The sequence below is a fragment of the Engystomops pustulosus genome, chromosome 4 (assembly GCF_040894005.1).
Source record: "Engystomops pustulosus chromosome 4, aEngPut4.maternal, whole genome shotgun sequence".
Lineage (NCBI taxonomy): Eukaryota > Metazoa > Chordata > Amphibia > Anura > Leptodactylidae > Engystomops > Engystomops pustulosus.
In genome coordinates this window covers 175,297,575-175,319,951 of record NC_092414.1, presented here as the reverse complement: position 1 = coordinate 175,319,951, position 22,377 = coordinate 175,297,575, and the positions used below count along the sequence as shown (strand labels likewise).

Below are 22,377 nucleotides of genomic sequence, written 5' to 3'. Positions count from 1 at the left end.
ATGGTGAAAGTTCCTCTACTATTTTGCAATCCACAGGTGAATGAAAGCAAAATGCAGTATCCAAGGTTCAAGTTAAAATTTAGGTTACCAAATCGCGGCTGCAGCAGCTGAGCCAGCACTGCGGGATTGTGTAATTCATCCAGCCTGTGAAAGCCAAGTCTGAGGGGGTTGCGATAGAAACCTTTCACATACATTACGAGATTTATTCCACAACATTCAGCAGAGAGAGAGCAAATTCAAGGAGCAGAGACAGAACTGGAAATTGACTTCTAGTAGAGGCTGCCAGGATCACCAGAAGTGTAAAAAAATAATAGTAGTGAATGGTAGAAGAGTTTTTCAGCAGAGGTGGTGCTGGCGGATACAGTAGGAAATGAGAATAACTCGGGATCAAGTATCATCTGCTGTTCTGCATTCACTAGGAAAAAATGCTTTGGAATCAAGGCATGTATGAATGGACGTGGGGAATGACTTACTTTTTTCCTTCATGAGCAGCCTTCTCCTGCCTTGTCTAGCTTTTTACAGCTCTGCAAATACAAAAAGGAAAAGACACATCAGGGCGGCTTTGTTCCCGTATTATCAATGTATCTGCAAATCAGTAACTCCGCTTAGTAACCATTGGTTGTAGATGATTAAATTACCAGGAGGAAGAATGTACTTACAAAATGGACATTGCGTCTACACAAAAGACATTCTGATTGAAGGTCGTGTTGGTGCAGTCGTAACCGTACATCAGAAATCCTACCCTTGACCTTTTCATTTACACAGCGTGAGCAGAACAAACTCTAAGAGCAAGTGACCATTTATTTGCTGTAGTGGGTTTGGCTAATTCATGCATTGTAACAGCTAACCCAGAGGAGGTATAATAGACTGTGTGTATCCATCACCTTCCCAAGACGGACTTAGTTGTCTTTAGAGGACATTGAAGTCCTCCATGCAGGAGTCTTTTTAATTGGATTCAAATAAGGATTTAGTAATTATCTGAACAGTATTCTGTTTTTTTTAACCCACTAAACTACCAGCACCCTGGATAGGGTATGAAATGTCCTTTTCGTCATTCCCTAATTTACATTATAATGATCAACTTCAAAATCATTTGAAAATAAGCAGAGATGAGTCATATTATCCTGAGATAAGTCAACTTTAGAGACTGAAGAGGGAGCAACACTTCAAATGCACTTCAAATGTGCTTCTGGTATCATATTAAAGATATGAATCTCATCTTTCAGATTGCATCAGGTTTGTGATTCTAAGGTACTGAATCGGAGGTACAAGAAAATAAAGACATAGGGGCAGATTTATCAAGTGTCTGAAAGTCAGAATATTTCCAGTTGCCCATGGCAACTAATCACAGCTCCCCTTTAAAATATTCATGAGCACTGGTAAAATGAAAGCTAAGCTGTGATTGGTTTCCATGGGCAACTGGAAATATTCTGACTTTCAGACACTTGATAAATCTGCCTCATAGTTTGGGAATTGGATCTTTATCTGCAGTTCATATTCAAGAAAAAATATTTTACTGCAGAAGTCAACGAGGTGATATATGTGTATATAGGATTGCTTCTCAATCTTCCTAATGCCGCAAATCTTTTATACAGTTCCACCATAGTGGTGACTCTCCAACCATAAAAATATTTTAGTTTGCTACTTCATTAGGCTGCATTCACACGAACGCAGGAAAATATAATAATTCTTTATTTATATAGCACACACAGATTATGCCGCTGCACAAAGCATGTCAAATTGGTCCCTGTCCCCTTGGGGCTCACAATCTAAACAACCTAACAGTATGTTTTGAAGTGTGGGAGGAAACCAGAGCACCCAGAGGAAACCCACGCAAACACGGAGAGAACATACAAACTCTTTGCAGATGTTGACCTGGGTGGGACTTGAACCCAGGACCCCAGTGCGGCAAGGCAGAAGCGCTACTCACTCAGCCACCGCCTATTAGTGTCAACAGGCAATACGCCCATCCATTGAATGACTGAATTATGAACCATACCATACTGTTATGTTTTTGAGAAGTAAAATAATATAGAACATCGCCTATTTTCTCATGTATTTCTGTCTGTATGCCCCAAAAAGTGTATGGAAACGTATAAAATACGGGTTGCGTACGTGCTGCATGTGGTTGTGCACCGTATGCTTCTGTATATACGTGCAGTATCCAGGGAGACCAGAACCAGTGGGAGGTGCATTCTGTCATTCAGCCAATAGTCAGCCATCCATAATCTGCCAGCCCACCGTATTTTATACGGATACGGTACAGATACAGTGACATGTGCACATACAGATGAAAAATTGATTCATACAGCACGGAAATACAGGACTGAAGAAATCACATGTTCGTGTGAATGCAGCCTAACTGCATTTGCTAAATTGAATTGTAAATATATTCACAGTAGTCACAGCGATGCTCCCAGTATTCACAGCTCTTACCCCCAGTAGACAGTAGCCTCAGTAATGCCCCTAGTAGCTTTTAGTCACAGGGATTCCCCCAGTATTCAGTAGTCACACTGATGCCGCTCTTATCCATTAGTCATATAGATACCCCAGGTAGCCAGCAGTCACAGTGATGCCCCCAGTAGCCAGTAGTTACAGGGATGCCCCCAGTAGTCACAGCGATGCCCTCAGTAGCCTTTAGTGACAGTGCATGTCCCCAGTAGCAGTAATCACAGTGATATCTCCAGTAGCCACAGTGACACCCCCAGTAGTTACAGGAATGCCTCCAGTAGTCACAGTGATGCCCCCAATAGCAAGTAGTCACAATGATGCCCCCAGTAGCCAGCAGTCACAGTGATGCCCCACATTAATCAGTAGTCACAGAAATGCCCCGAGTAGCTTGTGGTCTGTGTGATGGAGTGGAAGCTCCTGTGCTCTACTGCCAAACATGAGAGGTGGGAGCCTGCACTCAGCCCTGCAGTGTCTTTCTTCCTAAGACCATTGGAAAACTGATGGTCTTAGACGACCCCTGTGAAAAGGTTGTTCGACCCCCAAAGGCGTCGCTACTCACAGGTTGAGAACTACTGGTATATACATACATGTGGAATACATCTGTGCAATTTTTTGTCGTTTTTAAAATAAATGTGCTTAAAATATGTTTGTTTCACCCATATCATGGCATTAACAATTTTTTATTACATAAAAAGTTATTTACTCCATAAGTTTGTAATAAATGAGCTTTTCATTTAAAAAAATGAATGTGACTTGAAAGGCTAAAATCAAACCTCTGTTCCCTACCTCCACTAGAAAAGTAAAGAACGCAGGGTTTAACATATGAATTAAAATTCTCATTAATATTAAAGGAACTTTTATGTCATTCGTTATGTTCCATTCAGGCAGGTATCCGTCATCCAACACGGTAGTGTGAACTTAGTTTTAAAAACTGTGCACGAATCAATAAAGCAAGTAACTACAAGAAAGGTAATTTATCTTATCAGAACAAAGTGACACTTTCACCACTCACATTGGTTCTTATCATTCCTCCTTCTTTCTACTCCTAATCTGCTTTTAACTACGAAAATCTACTATCAGAAAAAACATTATTTACTAAGGTCCCCCAGCCGCATTTCCGTCGGGTTTTTCTGACATTTTCGGGGATCGTGCCGGGGATTGCGTAGCAAGTGATTGGATTGTGTCACAATCGCGCCGGCTTTCACACGACACAAATCGGGCAGACGATCCGAACGTATTCGGACAAAGCAAGCAAGATTTAACAAATCAATTTGTGTCGCACCCAATGCACTTACATACACTGCGAGGAAGATGGTCAACTCCAGCGGACTTGATCAGGGGAAGCGACACATGCAGGAAATTGGGCACACGATCTTCATGAATCGCGGCAGATGGGCATTCCGGAGGACAGCGCACCTCCGGGATCTCCCAGGGACCAGGTAAGTAAATGTGCTCCGATGTGTCTTTAAGACACCAATACAAATAATAAAGAGAGCAGCGCAGCACTGACACATCGCTCTGTATTACACAAGCCGGCTTGATGATGTCATCAAGCTCTGTGTGTGTCTGCAATGAAGACGCTGCCGGCGCAAAAGACAGCAGCAGAAATGGCAGTGGCAGGGACCGAAAGTGAGTATTAATTTTACTATTTTATTGCTGGCCTCAATTTTTAACTGAGAATATATATGTCTATGTAACAGGGGCTATATATATATTTCTATGGGATGGTGGCTATATATATGTCTATGTAATGGGGGCATATCTCAGTATGATGGGGCAATATATATATATACACTCACCGGCCACTTTATTAGGTACACCTGTCCAACTGCTCGTTAACACTTCATTTCTAATCAGCCAATCACATGGCGGCAACTCAGTGCATTTAGGCATGTAGACATGGTCAAGACAATCTCCTGCAGTTCAAACTGAGCATCAGTATGGGGAAGAAAGGTGATTTGAGTGCCTTTGAACGTGGCATGGTTGTTGGTGCCAGAAGGGCTGGTCTGAGTATTTCAGAAACTGCTGATCTACTGGGATTTTCACGCACAATCATCTCTAGGGTTTACAGAGAATGGTCCGAAAAAGAAAAAACTTCCAGTGAGCGGCAGTTCTGTGGGCGGAAATGCCTTGTTGATGCCAGAGGTCAGAGGAGAATGGGCAGACTGGTTCGAGCTGATAGAAAGGCAACAGTGACTCAAATCGCCACCCGTTACAACCAAGGTAGGCAGAAGAGCATCTCTGAACGTACAGTACGTCAAGCTTTGAGGCAGATGGGCTACAGCAGCAGAAGACCACACCGGGTGCCAGTCCTTTCAGCTAAGAACAGGAAACTGAGGCTACAATTTACACAAGCTCATCGAAATTGGAAAGTAGAAGATTGGAAAAACGTTGCCTGGTCTGATGAGTCTCGATTTCTGCTGCGACATTCGGATGGTAGGGTCAGAATTTGGCGTCAACAACATGAAAGCATGGATCCATCCTGCCTTGTATCAACGGTTCAGGCTGGTGGTGGTGATGGTGTGGGGAATATTTTCTTGACACTCTTTGGGCCCCTTGGTATCAATTGAGCATCGTTGCAACGCCACAGCCTACCTGAGGCTGACCATGTCCATCCCTTTATGACCACAATGTACCCAACATCTGATGGCTACTTTCAGCAGGATAATGCGCCATGTCATAAAGCTGGAATCATCTCAGACTGGTTTCTTGAACATGACAATGAGTTCACTGTACTCAAATGGCCTCCACAGTCACCAGATCTCAATCCAATAGAGCATCTTTGGGATGTGGTGGAACTGGAGATTCGCATCATGGATGTGCAGCCGACAAATCTGCGGCAACTGTGTAATGCCATCATGTCAATATGGACCAAAATCTCTGAGGAATGCTTCCAGCACCTTGTTGAATCTATGCCACGAAGAATTGAGGCAGTTCTGAAGGCAAAAGGGGGTCCAAGCCCTTACTAGCATGGTGTACCTAATAAAGTGGCCATTGAGTGTATATCTATGGAATTGGTGCAATTTATATGTCTATGTAATGAGGGCTATATAAAGTATATATGTGTATGGGATGGGAGCTATATATGTAAATGTGATGGGGGCAGTATATATATAAATACAATGGGGGCTGTATATATATATTGGATGCTACGGGAGTCCAGGAAGTGCACCCTAAGTCTTATGAGTGTCTAGTTGACCATCTTAGGTGGTTAAGTAGCCATTAATTTAAGTCAATGATATTGGAGTGTGAGACCTTGCCTGTGTAGTACCAGTGATCTGGTGGCGCTGTGTGGGAATGTTCTCATCGTTTTCAGATCAGGATGTAGCTGATTTTTTTGGTCTGTAATTCATTGGGCCAAACATAGAGGACCAGATTAGGGGAGTGGTGGCATTTTAATGTTTACCTTAGGAAGCAAAAAGACTAGAATCGGCCCTGGGTATCAGACAACCTCATTAAGGACATAAGTGCAGACATTGTGCCAGATGAGTGACTCTAGGAGATGGTCAGACATTCATAATAATAAAAATTCTTTATTTATATAGCGCCTACAGATTACACAGCGCTGCACAGAGCTTTCCAAATCAGTCCCTGTCCCCATGGGGCTCACAATCTGATCAACCTACCAGTATGTTTTGGAGTGTGGGAGGAATAGAAGCTTCTCAAGAAGGGAGGGGGAATAGTAAAACCTATAACAGCTAAAAGTGAACTGTATTATGACAGAAATGTTTATATTTCCAAAAGAAAAAACAAACACTGCAAAATTCTCGTCATGCTGTAAAACAGTAATATATATATATATAATGTGAAAAGGTGCTTCCTGCTAACTAAGGCTGGGTTCTCACCTCGTTTTTTGTATATGCTCAGCGTATACTTTGGGAAAGATCCCAACCTATACACTGAGCGTATACATTGACATATACTGGCAGACGGAGGCAAACTTTTGTCCTTCCAGGGGCGTAACTAGGAGAGTCAGGGCCCCATAGCAGACTTTTGAATGGGCCCCCTTCACACTTAAAAATATACATATTACACTCATATAAACACACATATTTATATACCTATATACATGCCATTATTCACTCTTACACACACGTTTATACAATCACACACACATATGCACACATATAGAGCATATACACATCATATATACACACACACATCCAGTTCCTTATGCATACATACACACATACAATATACACACACCATATACACAACACAGATACACACATATACATCATATATACATAACATATATGCTATATACATATTATGCTGTACAATATGCGGCATAATACTATATATATATAAATATAATGGTGTTCGTAGCTTGCTACGTCTTTCTATCCTGCTCCCTCCTGCTGAGCGAAATATTGATACTGATTTGGGCTTTATAGAGTCTTAAAGAGGTTGTCCCACTTCAGCTAATTATTATTATTGTTGTTTTTATAATGAAAAGTTATACAATTTTCCATTATGCTATCTGTATCAATTTATCATGGTTTTTAAGATCTCTGCTTGCTGTCATTCTTCAGAAAGCTTATATATTAATAACAATAAAAAAATAAATCTTTATTTGTGTAGCGCCATCATGTTCATCAGCCCTTTACAGATGATGGGGGACATATACAAACAAAATAAGACATTACAGAGTGATAACATGTTCAGATGATGCAAAAGGATTGAGCGCCCTGCTCCATAGAGCTTTTTTATCATACAAGCAATAACATTTATTTGCTGAAACAGGAGCATCCCTTTAAGTAGCACAGGGTAGTAGTCAATTGTGCCATAACACAAGCTTAATGCACAAAGCCTTTATAAATTCAATAAGATGAAATTGACTTTGCACTATTAAATTCTTTATTCTATTTAGCATTGGAGCTTTAAAAGGAAATCTACCACTAGTTGGTAGTAAGATTAAAATTAAACTACATTTTAATTAAACTGTTTTATTGCAGTGGTATCATAGTATATAAGGCCGGAAAAAGACGCAAGTCCATCAAGTCCAACCTTAAAGAATTAAATAAATGTTTTTTCCCCATAACCCGTGATATTTTTTCTCTCCAGAAAGGCATCCAGGCCTCTCTTGAACATAGAATCTGCCATAACAACCTCCTGCGGCAGAGAGTTCCATAGTCTCACTGCTCTTACAGTAAAGAACCTTTGTCTACGTTGTCTTTGTCTAGGCATACAGGATGCCCCCTTGTCCTGATCACAGGCCTAGGTATAAAAAGATCTTTGGAGAGATCCTTGTACTGTCCGTTCAGGTATTTGTACATTGTAATAAGGTCTCCCCTCAGTCATCTTTTTTCTAAACTGAATAATCCCAAATTTTGTAATCTGTCATTGTATTCTAATCCCTTCATTCTCCTAATAAGATCTTCCCCTGGTAAGATCAAAAAAGTAATTTTTTAAAATGTACACTCTGCACCCCATCTTGAAAGAAAAAAACTGAAATGTAGATATTTTCTGATAATTTATCAAGTAAAACTAAAATATCACATGGTCATAAGTATTTCAGATCCTTTGCTGTGACACTTATATTTAAATCACATGGTGACCATTTCCTTCTGATTCTCTTTGAGATGGTTCTACTCCTTTATTGAAGTCCAGCTGTGTTTAATTAAACTGATTGGACTTGATTAGGAAAGGCACACACCTGTCTATTTAAGACCTCACAGATCACATTGCATGTCAGAGCACATGAGAATCATGAGGTCTAAGGAACTGCCCACGGAGCTCAAGGTTACTAAGAGCACAGTGGCCTCCATAAACCTTAAATGGAAGAAGTTTGGGACACCGCTCTGTAGCATCTTTTTATAACTCCTTTTTTTAAAGCGACCCCAGCATGTCAACATTAAAGAAGACCAGAGCCAGGATCAAAGAGAAGACAGCTAAAGGTAAGTTTGTGTAGTTTAATTTTCCTTAAAAATAGTGCTAGAGTTCCTTTAATGAAGTGCTTTAGTACTGGAATTGCAAATGCTGTGCACCTTTCTATACTACTCAATGTAAACATAGTGTAAGTGCAATGTTAATGTAGTGTAAACACAATTCACACACTGCGTGTGACCGCTGTCTGCCAAAGACCTGTGATTTCACATATAAGAACACACTTGTGACTTTACAGCAGAGCTACTCACCTTACATAAGCCTACTTATTATTCCGCAGAAGCTTACCTAACTAAAACTTCCAAGTGCTGTTACAAGAATTTACCTAAGAGCAGACACCAACAACAAAAGAAGAACCACTTACTTTTGTATAACAAACTAAGGCCCCAATTCTAGTGTTTATAGCATACAAGCAACGATGACTGAACACTTACATGTACTTACAGAATGTACCGTATGTTCCGGGCTATTAGGCGCACCGGACTATAAGGCGCATTAGTAGTCAGCGCCTTATATATGGAATCATTCCATATATAAGGCGCACCGGACTATAAGGTGCAGGGTCCTGGGGCGTGGCGGAGGTCCGGAGCGGAGACCGACCCGGCAAGAGGTGAGCGGTCTCCGGGGAAGGGGGTCGGTTCAGGTGGAGGAGGGCAGCGGACCCTACTTACATAGGTCCCCGCTACCGGAGACAGCAGATCTCCAGCGGGAACTGCAGACCGTTGTCCGTGCCCCTGTTATCCGTGCCGCGTGGTCTGCAGTTCCCGCTGGAGATCTGCTGTCTCCGGTAGCGGGGATCTATGTAAGTAGGGTCCGCTGCCCTCCTCCATACATAGGGCGCACCGGACTATAAGGCGCACTTTGGATTTCTAAGGAAATCCTAGGTTTTTATGTGCGCCTTATAGTCTGGAAAATACAGTATGCATGTATTCAGTATGTATGGCTGCTCATATGCGGTAAGTGTTCATATCCAACTAGTTAATGTGTTTAATACAATTTTATTGGTTTGGTGGTTTTATATCTGTTTTTCCCCTAACCCAAAGTATGAAGTCTGTACTTCAATCTGTATTAACCCATACATCTCTTCACATACAGCTGTAAAGCCTGTGACAAATTCTGTGTTTTCAGAGATACAGGTAGTCCCTGGGTTACGTACAAGATAGGTTCTTTAGGTTTGTTCTTAAGTTGAATTTGTTTGTAAGTTGGAACTGTATATTTTATAATTGTAGCTCCAGGCAAAAAATTTTTTGTCCGAGTGACAATTGGATTTTAAAAATATTTTGCTGTAAAGAGAACAAGGATTATCAATTAAATGTCATTACAGACACCTTACAGCTGACAATTGCAGCCTGAGACTAAAATAAAGCATCAATAAAGCACATTGGGCAGAGAGCTCCGTCTGTAACTAGGGGCCGTCTGTAAGTCGGGTGTCCTTAAGTAGGGGACCGCCTGTACAGCATATAGTATATCTCTAGAAGCAGTACTTTATAACCTGTCCATAATATTCCTCCATATGAAATGGAGGGGGGCATAGAAAATTACAGACGGGATACATACATTTCCATAATTACACTTTTATAGCCCTATACAAAACAGAGCTGAAATAGGTGAACATGAGACAGTCCATTGCGTGTATAAACCTGTTATCTCTCTGCATACGCTGCATCCTTGTTTATAGCCTTGTGTGTACTGTGCTTATGATCTTGAACATATCATATGGAGTCTGAAAGAACTCACTTTTCAAGGTTACAGGTAACTAACACACAAGTCAAAAAGCAGGCCCCGCTATGTGTCATTGTGTTTTTAGATAGGTTTGGCACTCCCATTCTCTAGTGGAAATCTGAAGTAAGAACAAACTAGTAAGCACTGGCTAGTGACCACAACATCATGACTATGACTCCCCAAACTAAGTAGAGATGAGCTCTAAAACATAGTAATGGTAATGAGCTGGAAGTGTTGTGCTGTTCACAGTGGCTAAGTAGTTAGAATTGCAGCCTTGCAGCGCTGGGTTCCTGGATTCACATCCCAGGGTCAATTCTGTATTTTTCTAGATCTCTTCTTGATGTCATGTAACAGGAAACTTCATTCTTTACTTCCTGTAGATAACCACCGGTCCATGGTTGTGGACGTGGCGAGGAGGCCCTGATAAATATCCCCCATTGTTTCACTAGTAATTTCTGGAGTGCTATTTCTTCTTTTTTATTATATACATTCTACATTTTTGAGTTCACTAAGTTTATTAAATCAATTAGAAACACATACCAACCAGTCGTATGCCTACACTACACATTTGTAACATATGTCAAGTCCATATACGGTAAGTTTATGGTTAGATTCAGCAGAGGTATTTTCCAGTGACTAAACTCCAGCATGATCACAGGTCAACCAGTTTACTACTTAAGATCTGAAATCAGCATGGAATTAGCACTAAAGAAGAACTAAATGCACCTTATAATTACCCATACATGTTACTGCATACATATCCACTGCATACACCCAGACTCACCTACAATACTGGATCCTCTATTTTGCTGTGTCCCAATATTCCATACAGTGACCACAGAGTGCCACTATTCCATACTTGACCCAACAGAGTCCACAAGGCTACTACTTTGGTGTCAGACAGTATAATGAGGACACCTGGCTAGCTACGTGCCAAATATGTCAGTCACCCTTATGGCAGCAGTGAAAATAAAGATTCTAATCTAAATGAATGCTTATGAGAACTAACGACACCCATGCTTCAGCCTCACCACTGGTCATAATCTTTGCCAAATTCTTATAAAAGTACACAAATTTACATTACATTTTGCTTGCAGAATTCCCTAGAGCAGATTAAAGCTTAAAAATCACTTAGGCTACTAATCCAGATATTGGTGTAACCAGAGAAGGGCACGTGCAGCACATGATCCCTTCGTGTCAGAACAGACGCCTCAGCTGTGGCTCATCAGAAACTAGTGGGTGCATCACTAATAAGGCTTGATTCACACCCAAAATGGCACTGACAGTATTCCATTCTTACCAACAGTCACTCATTGGTTTATAGGCCTGCAAGAGTAGCTGGCATTTTTACTGTTTAACCCCATTCACGTTCACTGACAGTTATGACGGCTATAAAGGGCTGAGCCCTCTTCATACAGACATGGTGTTTGCTGAATATTGCAGCAAACACCCATTGTTAACACCTGCGGTTAGTGATGAAGCCCTGGACGCTGGCAACATTTAAAAGCCGGCGCATGGGTGCCGCCATCTCTGTTGAGATCACCACTCCCCCTGATGTAATCAGAGAGCGTGATTGGTTGTCATGACAGCCTCAGGTCTTTGTCAGACCCGAGGCTGCATGGTTTCTGAAGATTCGATTGATGGAGACAGTGGCTGATTGTGTAATAAATCCTATGTAAAAACACCATATACTGCAATAAAGTAATATTGCAGTATATGGTAGGAATGATCTGACCATCTAGGGTTAATGTACCCTAGAGGGTCTAAGAAATAGTAAAAAATACTTTTAAAAAAGTAAAAAAAAAAATTAAAAATACTAATTACCCCCTTTCCCTAGAACTGATATAAAACTAAATAAACACTAAAAATCACAAACATGTTAGGTATCACCGCGTCCCAATGCCCAATCTATCAAAATATATAGGGGTTATTGCTGGCGGTGAACCCCATAACAGAAAATTGCGCCCAAATGTTCGAAACGCTACTTTTACACCATTTTACATAGCATAAAAAATATTATAAAAAGTGATCAAAAGGTTGCATAGTCCTCAAAATAGTAGCAATGAAAACGTCAGCTCATCTTGCAAATAAAGACACCTTACACAGCTCCGTACAGCGAAGTATGAAAAAGTTATTAGGGTCAGACGAAACACATTTTTTTTCGTACACATTGGGGCTCACTTACTAAGGGTGAAGACACACGTGGCATTTTTAGGCCGTTTTTGGGCCGTTTTTAGTTAGTGCGTTTTCAGATCATTAAAAACGCATGCGTTAAAAAACACATGCGTTTTTTATCAGTTTGAATTAAGATAATTGGTCAAACCTGTCAAAAACGCATGCGTTTTTTACGATCTGAAAACGCACTAACTAAAAACGTCCCAAAAACGGCCTAAAAACGCCACATGTGTCTTCACCCTAAGGGTCGCACTGCTCACTTTCATTGGACTGTGCACCTTTTTTGGGCATTACACGGCTTGCACAGGTATTTAAGAAGTGTGTACGCTGGGATTGTAGCGCACATGGTCCTTTTTTTTTCGCAGCTGCACTGGCTTTTATGTGGCACAAATTAGGGGGCGTGCCTGTCGGACACTTCGACTGATTCGGACTGAGCGTGGGATTTAACTTTCAAATTCTGTTACAAGCCCAAGCACATAGATGTACCAATAAAAACTCTGTCGGCTCTGAGCGAGGAATATCAGGCGCACGATCTTAGTGAATCGCGGCACAATGCATTATAGTCGGACAATGCACTTTCTGTGAACTCCTCAGACCGGGTAAGTAAAAATGCCCCATTGTTTTAATTTGTGAAATTATTTTAAAACACAATAAAACCTCAGTGAAAGTTCTAAAAACTGAGGACACAAGAAAGTGACCCAATCTCACCATATTTGGAATTTGGAATAGTAAAGAACTTCACTGAGTAATACAATTTGTTATGCAGAAAATAAGCCCTCATACTGCTCTGTACACAAAAAAATTAAAACGTTATAGATTTTTGAAGGTGAGAAAAACGAGAGAAAAAAAACAGCGTCCCTAAGGGGTTAAAAAAATGTTTGGAAAGTATTATCAGGATAAAAAAAAAGTTGCTCTCTGCAGCTTCTCTCAGATCTAGTATGTAGAGGAGGCTACCGAGGAGAAACCCACCCGTCACGACCTTATAGGTGACCTGTACAGCAGAGGTTATATTTGCAGCAGACATGACACTGTAGACCTCCTAAGGCTATAACTTGTGCTATGCAGTTCTTGAGGGAAGCCTGCTCACACCGGGATATTAACCTGTTGGGGCAGGTCTTATACTGCCTGTGTGTGCGAGCCTACGTCTAATCCTACTTCAAAGCCAAAAACAGATTTTTATAAGCAGAGTGGGGCGCCTTGCTTTCTATTTTAGTTTTGTCCTTTTAATTGGGAACATTACATCATTTCTGTCAAGAGAGGGTCTAATAGTGCTCTAGTATCCCAATTCTGGGCATCAACGGACTCCTCAATAAGTGTTTCCTCTAAGTGCAGTGTAACATCGTATTTAACGTGTTTTCGGCAGTCCGTCCAAAAACGTGTGCGTTTTTTGAAAAATGCATGTGTTTTTGACAGGTTTGACCAATTATGTATATTCAAACTGGTCAAAAAAGGATGCGTTTCCAAAAAATGCATGCGTTTTTTGACAGACTGCTTAAAAACGGGCCAAAAACATGCTCGAAACGCCACATGTGACATCACCCTAAATAGTACAACAACCTCCATATTTTGCACACATTTGCAGATTGGATTGAAGGCTTAGAATGATAGGAGTGTATTATCATGCAGCAAATTAGTCGCAGAGATTTCTTCAAAATTCTATACACAGGCAGTCTCCTGCTTAAGGACACCCGACTTACAGATGACCCCTAGTTACAAACAGACCCCTCTGTCCAATATGACCTCTGGTTTGTAATTATGTTTTATTTATAATCCTTCTTCCCATTACAGCAAAAAAATTTTGAAAATCCAATTGTCAATATGTTATATTGTACCTTTCATTAGCATCTGCTGTGTGACTAGGGAGTTGCCAAATGGGAGAGTCTGGAAAGGAGCAGTTCCCCCCCCACCCTTGGGGAACAGCTACTCTATGTGACCTTTTCAAATATATGAAAACACCCATCACTTGGCTTTGCGACGCCCCCTGCTCCTCTACAGCCAATCCCGAGTGTGGGGAGTTATTCATATATTTGAAAAGGTCACATGTTTCCAAAGGGTGGGGGGGAACTGCTCCTTTCCAGCCCCTCCCAATTGGCAACTGCCTAGTCACACAGCAGATGCTAATGAAAGGTACAATATAACATATCTTTTTTTCTGTAAAACCAATTTTTTTATACAAAAACACTTTGGCAGAGTATGTACTATGCTTTGTGGGGACTGGGCGAGTGCTAAAAATGGGTCTCCTGGTGACGGGTTCCCTTTAAGAACAAACCTATGGAACCTATCCTGTATGTAACCCGGGGACTGCGTGTATATATATCAGAATGAAGTTGATCTCTGGTAGCCCCTTAAGATGAATAAAAGAGTTGCAGGAATGTTTTTTGTAATGTGTGTGTAATGTGGGTAGGTAGGATATTAGGTAATTTACCAATATACATCTAATAAATGTTCTGTACTACCGGTACTTTCTGTCTTTTACCTCATCAGCCAGACATTCCTGACCATAAAATGACTGCAGATGAAGGATTATATGATCTCTATCTGTCCTGAACCTTAATATTATATTCATGAATACTAATTCATAAACTCCTGGCAGGGCGATTGCTCATGGACAGTTAGAGATCACCTGAACTTTTAATAGATGTTTATTGGTAAATTACCTAATATCCTGCCCCCTACTGACACACACATTACAAAAAACATGAGGCTCAACACAAGCCGCTCATTTGTCACAAAAGGGTAAAAATCTTCATGATTAACACTCAGCCACAAGCTGCAGCGCTTTCTAGTACACTTACGGTACTCATAGGCATAAAGCGTTATGGTTACACATACCGATGCTTTGTGGTTACTTTTTGTTTGGCACGCGGCCTATTATCTGTAACTAGTAATATTATCTGTAACCGTTTAAAAAGTCTCTGTAACAATTGAAATGATTCTGTAACAAATACCTTACAAAGTATTTTCAACAATACTAGTTTCTTCTTGTAAGGCAGAGACCTCATTGTGCTAGGATCCATGGTTTAAGAGTGACTACTAACTCTATTAATTCTTATAGGAAGTATTTCTCTTTCAGGAAGTATTTTTGAACTATTCTACATAATACCATATATACTTAAGTATAAACCGAGTTTTTCAGCACAATTTTTGTGCTAAAAAAGTCCCACTTGGTGTATACTTGAGTATATAAAAAAATAAAGTCAGTGCTCACTCTCCGGCAGCACCTCTTCGGGATCCCGGACGCTTACGTCATAGTTTGTGTGCCGGCAAATCACATAAACGTGCATCTGGCGGCTCGGCCGGGGACCCGAAGAGGTAGGTCAGGGGTAGGTGCTGGAAGGTGAGTAGTAACTTTATTTTTTTTAAGGGGTGCATTGCATTAATGGGGGTACTCTGCTAGGCATTTTTTAAGGGGGGCACTCTGCTGCACATTTTATAATGGGGGGCACTCTGCTGGACATTTTATTAATAGGGGCTCTATGCTGGACACATTATTAATGGGGACACTGTGCTGGATTTTATTAATTGGAGGGGCTGCTGTGAGGGGAGACTACTGGACATTTTATTAAAGAGTTGCAGCTGAATTACCCACCCTAGGCTTATACTCGAGTCAATACTTTTTCACAATTTTTTGTGGTAAAATTAGGTACCTCGGCTTATACTTGGGTCAGCTTATAATTGAGTATTTACAGTAACAATAATTTTGAAGCTGGGCAGCGGGACAGGTGTATATAAATATTGTCAATATCCCCCACTGGTCTGACATCCTCTATTTACACAGCACAGCACTGCCGAGGAGTGGAATAGTCCAGATCCCTGTATAAATACCTGCTTAGCTTTTTTCGGTGCCACTGGTTTTTCATGTTTTCCATTTCATGTTTTACATTAAATGTAAGAAATTCCCATTCCCACATTACACATCATTTGTCAGGACCACTGATTTATGCTTAAACCTATTGTATTTTTAGGAGATGGGTCATACTGCAATCATTAGCCTAGCCTAAAGGGAGCTGGATTTTCCTAACCACAGTTTAGAAAAAAAAAAAGGAATTTGATACATCATAAAGGGGAATTCCAGTGTACAGAAAGGTGGAGCATGAACTTTATCTCAGAACTTTAATGTCAAAAGCATCTGAATAAATACCTTTGGTGTTAGTTGCATCTGAGATATCACATTATCACATTATAACACATTGGGGCACATTTACTAAGGGTCCAAGGTCTGCAATTCCGTGGGGTTTTCCCGAATATTTTCATTTTGCAACGAATTGCCCCGGGTTTTTGGCGCACACAATCGGATTGTGGCGCATTGGCGCCGGCTTGCACATGACAGATATCGGGGGGGGGGGGGGGGGGAGAGCATGGCCATCGGATTCGGGAAAAATGTGGAATTTCAAAAACTAAATGTGTTGCAAGATCACGCACTCACATGCACCAGGAAGAAGAAGGTGAACTCCGGCGGACCTCGGCGCGGAAGCTACACCTGCAGGAAATTGGACGCACGACCTTAGTGAATCGCGCCGGACCTGAATCCTTGTCGGACAACGCACCGTGGGATCGCGACAGGACCGGGTAAGTAAATGTGCCCCATAAACATTGCATGTCCAATAAATGTGATCCACCAGTTCCCAAAGCACCCCGGAAGTAAAACCACCAGTGTATAGGGTATTTTTACTTTTTAGACATACCTTTATTTTTTCCCAGTCATCTGTCAGGGTTGGGACTGGACCTGCCAGTTTAATATATTTATAGCAGTCGTTTCCCTGAAATTACAATAATTGAAAATGATAAAATCTTTTGAACATGTAGTCACCACTGGGGGGAGCTTCGGAGTTTACCGCATACAGTTTTGTTATTGGACTCAGTGTATAATAGTGTGTAGGAAGCCGACTATTTCATTCATCTTAATTCAGCAAGAACACTATGGTTTTGCCATGTTAAAAGTGCGATATTACTATACAGCATGACTGATAATATGTAATTATAGCTCTGAGGTTCCAAAATGATATGATGAAAAAAAAAGATGTTTAGTTATTTTAAAATCATCAGTAAGCTTTCTAATATTGAAAAAATCTAATTGAAGGGGGAGATTTATCATTAGTCCTCTGTAGCTTCTTGGCATATAATTGTCGCAAATTTTTGTGCAAACATCGATTTTGTGGCGTTTTTTAGCGAAAAAAAATACACCACAGAGTGTGCAACACCACATTTATCAACTGAGAATTTTCAAAAGAACGCAAATTCATTCGCAGAACTACACCACATAGGAGATGGTGTATGTGCGTCCAATGCTACTACGGAGGGAAGATTTATCTCAAACTTGCACGATTTTAACGTTTTTTGTTTGAGGTATCTGAGAATTTCCTGTGCAAAACATCCCAAAAAGGCAGAAATTGGGCAGATGTTAAACATACGTATGACTGGTGCAGTCTATTCGCATAGAGCACACACAGCTGAAGGCATTTAACACTGCACATACACCGAACTATAAATCCGACTGAAACCTGCCAGTCTAACACATAGACAACTGCTCTAAATCCTACCTAATGATAAATCTCCCCCGAAACGTCTATATGGTAATGTAAAAGAGGGAGCTATGATCAAAGGCAACTCCAACCTTCATAAAGTCCACAAATACAGATATAAAAGATCAAGTTTCCACCTCCCAAAGGAGAGATTCCATATTTTTTTTATCATTATCAAACTTTATGAAAACTTGAAACTTTATGAAAAAAAGCCAGATCTAACAATTACAATAATCAGATGTTAGTCTATACATTAGATCCATCAGCCCTTCTAGAGGGAAATAACATCAGTAATATTTCCTATGATTATAAGAACGTTCACTGGAAGTTTTTAAACTAATCCTTACCTGTGTAGTGTCAGACTGCTGGGAATCAGAGTACAAACGACACACCTCACAGGAACAGGCCAGATGTCGAAAACTGCAGGGAAGAACAAACACCTCCAGGAGCTGATCTCACAGGTGAGGATTCCCATGGAAGGTGAACACACCCTTATTCTCCTAGAGTCCCACCCCAGCAGTCATTACTGACTGACACTACAGACGCTCACAATCACACATGTAAATACTTTGGCTTTCAGCCTCTGCATAAGTGTATAGGTTTGGATTTTTTATGCTATTTTTAAAGTTAAAAACCAGGAGTGAAGAAGTACAATAATTCCTCTATTCCATATCTTACTTTATTATTAATGTTCTAACTTGTGAAAACTAAAATGTGAAATGGAAAGAAAGCCTGAAAAGGGTTGTGTGGACCTTGGGAAATTGATGGTACTTATGATCTCTCATCTGATGAGTCGTCAGGACTAGAGATGAGCGGACTTGACATTCCTGTTCATGTTCAGGGTTGGGGGTCGTGAGACCCTGACAGGTTGCCGGATTGACAATGAAACTAGCCGTGGCTAGTTTTCAGGACCCTTGTGAGTTGTCTTGGGCTGCCATGACATTGGACCTCTACAGTGGACAGAAGCAGAACTTTTGTTTTTACAGGCGATGGGGACGTGACAATTTTTATAAAAAGGGCAGCACAGTGGCTTAGTGGTTAGCATTACAGCCTTGCGGCGCTGGGGACCTGGGTTGATGTCCCAGGGTCAACTTCTGTAAAGAGTTTGTATGTTCTCTCTGTGTTTGTGTGGGTTTCCTCTGGGTCCTCCGGTTTCCTCCCACACTCCAAAACATACTGGTAGGTCCATAAAGTGCTTCTGAAATAGATGTAGCCAACAAAAATGGATAACCTGGCATTCAGAAATATTTAACCCAGTGTCCCAGGTCACTTGCTGTTGTACTCAGGAACAGGATACTTTTGGATGTTGTTACAGAGCAGAGGGCCATCATCTTTCGCTATATTACTATTTGGTCCAAACAAGGATATCATTCCTGCATAGGACAACCCTCAGGGGTAATACCATCTGGGATGTAGCACAATGTCTGGCACTTATACAATGATCAACTGTAGTTATTTTCTTGGGGATCTGTAATGTGAAATCTGCATTTCATCGCTGTGAATGGAGTATGTGTATACTATTCCCATCCATATGATCATGAGAATAAGCTGAACTAAATGATTATATGGCTAATACTTATACATTGCATGGCAGAAATGTAAAGGTCTTCTCAGATATATGCAACAGAAAAGTGTATGTTCATTGGGCCCCCAACACCATAGGCCTCATAGCAGTCTCGTTGGCTAGAATAGTAGTAGTTACATCTATGTATAAAGCGTGTCCCCAATGCAGTCAATTTCCGGAATGGGAGGTATATTTATAATTTCATATTATCTCAAGGAAAAGTCAAGTATATGCTTTTAGGAATATTACCCTATTAATTCCCCTGAAATTAGTTACTTCTTAGTAACCTATATATATTGATTTACACTATGTAATATCAAACTCCTTTTAGTAATTAAGTAACTAGCATGTGACACAACACCTAGCAATGCATAAAAAGTAAAGCACCAACATCTGGTGAGTCCACTAGGGGGCAGTAATGTCATCTATTCACTAATGGGCCCACAAATTGATATCCCAACAGCAACATCAGCCGTTATGTCGTCTCTGGTTGATTCCCATTTGCAAGAACTAATGGCTCCCTGGAGCCTTGTTGCACATTTTAATTTGATGTATTATTTATGCATTTCTTTCCAAAGAGAGGTTCATAGAAAACCTAATCAGGATATTTATAATACCCATATTAATTATTCACGCTAGTTTGTTTTCAACAATAACAAGCCAAAACCTTAGGGATTTAAACCCTCAACCTCAAAAGAAATGATGTCACATGTTCATAATCCATCGGTCTTTAATGGATAATCCGCGCATATGTAGAAAGGTATACATATAAAACGGATATATACATATATAATTATGTGTATAAATTCGGATAATCAATGTAATTAACTCAATTTCCTGTTTAAGTCTACATGAAAAGGCAAGAAATGTTGTTTTATGTTTACTTTATTATCATGTTTGAATAATTTACTGTATTTTATTTTTTTGTATTTGTATATAAAACTGCATTAACTTTTCTTCTAGTTACCCTTGGAAACACAACAGTTTGGCTAAATCTAGCATCACTCCCACAGTATAAAGTCCCATTTACACAACATTGCACACCATGTGAAATGAATGCATTGTACCCAAAGGATCTTTTGCCATGCTAACAGGTTTATATTGAGAAATATATACTAGAAGAGAGTACTTTTTCGCATATGTTTAATAGGTTCACATCTGGCGGATATACTTCTTGCACTAGTGTAAAACATAGGAGCTATGATATTCAGTATACACTACAGCAGTCGTCTGTATACAGGGGCCCCCTGCTGTTTAAACTTCAACTTCCAGCAATGCTGAGAATAGAACTTGTGCAGCAACTGGAGAGACTATATCTATATGTTTTCTTTCAATAAGTCTTCAGTATTTAAAAAGTTTCTGAGCCTTATGCCTGTAAAATAACAAAGAAAACGGAGGTCTGGCAAATAATGTCCCAAGCTTGTCCCAGCCCCTTGAAGCGTCACATGATTGTGTTAACTAACGACTTATCCACAAATTTACAGGACATGTGTGGCATCCCTATTTTTCACTTCTATGGGAGGACTTGAGCAGTCAGCTCACAAATTGGATGCGGAAACCAGAGCCATGTGTATGAGCCCATGAATATACACAGGTTAAGTGTCCCAAAACAATGGTTTTCGCGACTTTTCTGGGATTTTGTCGAGGATTGTGTCGCACACAATAGTTTTATGATCGTGCCAGCTTTCACGCGACCCAAATCAGCGGTTGGGCCGTCAGATGATCCGATGGATTCGGACTACGCAAGTTATTTAACATTTAAATTTGTGTCGCAAGCCAAGCACTTACATGCACCCAGAAGAAGAAGGTGAACTCCGGCGGACCTGATCGGGGAAGCGCACGATCTTCATGAATCGCGGCAGAGTTCATCCTCGTTGGACAGTCCGGATCGGGGATCGTGCAGGGACCGGGTAACTAAATGTGCCCCAATGAGTCAATAGTAGCAAAGAGTCAATAGTAGACATAAGACATCATGCTCACAAATGTGTATGATGTCTGTAGAAAGTGACTGTCACAAAAACAGGCAACCTGCTCTGTCTTTTTAGGTGCAGGTTCAAGGGGAGGTGGTGCAGGCACCAAAATCAATAGGGTCCATGGGACTGTATGTAATTCACTGTTCATATTATTGAGGCCTTGAGACACATCTAATAATGCACAGGTGGGTTGTAGCTGGCAGGAAGGGGCTCTAAGTTACTTAAGGATCCTTCTCCAATTTGCTATACCATAGACAAAATACCAACCACAAACATCATACGAACTACTACAGATGAACTACTTAAAGCACTGTTTAACAGCCACAGACACAGATCAGAAGGCTATAATGGCACATCCTCTTTAGTGCAATCGGTACCAATTTAATGTACTTTGGGAACTACATTAAACAGTGAGAGAACAAGTCACTCATAAATGTCTACAATTGTAATCATCAGGTGGCATCTACACAAGGTAGCAGACTGTTTGCATTAGTAACCGCCCTATCTAATATACAGCAATGTCTTTTCATACTTTTTAAGTAATCTGACAATATTTTCTTACTGTAAAGAGTTTCTGCACCAAGAGCACCCAGATCCAGTCCTTGGTATGGCAGCTGATGGAGGATCTCATCAGTAATCTTGTGCTACCTCCATGGAAACATATTGCACATGCACTTGTTTACTGGACATCCTAGACCTATGTAAGTGCAGGTGAACGCTTGCTAGTAGCATGGCAGATACGACTAGTACAGTAACGCATGAGCAGTCTGTTTCCAGATGTGCTATGGGAACAGGAGGCTTGTAACAAAAGACTGCATTATATTATATATATATATATATATATATATATATATATATATATATATATACACAGTATATATGTACAGTATATGTATATACTGTATATATATAGTAAGATGCCTAAGTATACATTAACTTCGCACATACCGTATATACCGGCGTATAAGACGACTTTTGAAGACTGAAAAATCTTCAGTCTGGTCTGGGGTCGTCTTATACGCCGGTAATGTTTCTTCTCACCTTTTCCGCGATCCACCGAAGCTCCGCTGCTACGCTCCGG

At 40.6% G+C, this 22,377-nt stretch overlaps 1 protein-coding gene across 4 annotated transcripts in view; it reads right to left on the bottom strand.

The window, feature by feature from the left end:
• CERS3 (ceramide synthase 3) overlaps positions 1–21,962 on the bottom strand; it is an 80,061-nt gene extending 58,099 nt beyond the window's left edge. Inside the window, exons 1-4 of one of the 4 annotated variants that reach the window (XM_072148606.1) lie at positions 21,859–21,960; positions 18,107–18,179; positions 16,923–16,997; positions 474–524 (exon numbers count right to left, since the gene is read on the bottom strand). The gene's annotated coding sequence lies outside the window, so the exon portion shown is untranslated. Of the gene's footprint in view, positions 1–473; positions 525–659; positions 682–16,922; positions 16,998–18,106; positions 18,180–21,858 lie in introns of those variants that run through there. The other 3 variants (XM_072148607.1, XM_072148608.1, XM_072148609.1) reach the window with 3 other exon arrangements.
• Between the last annotated feature and the right edge of the window lie 415 nt (positions 21,963–22,377).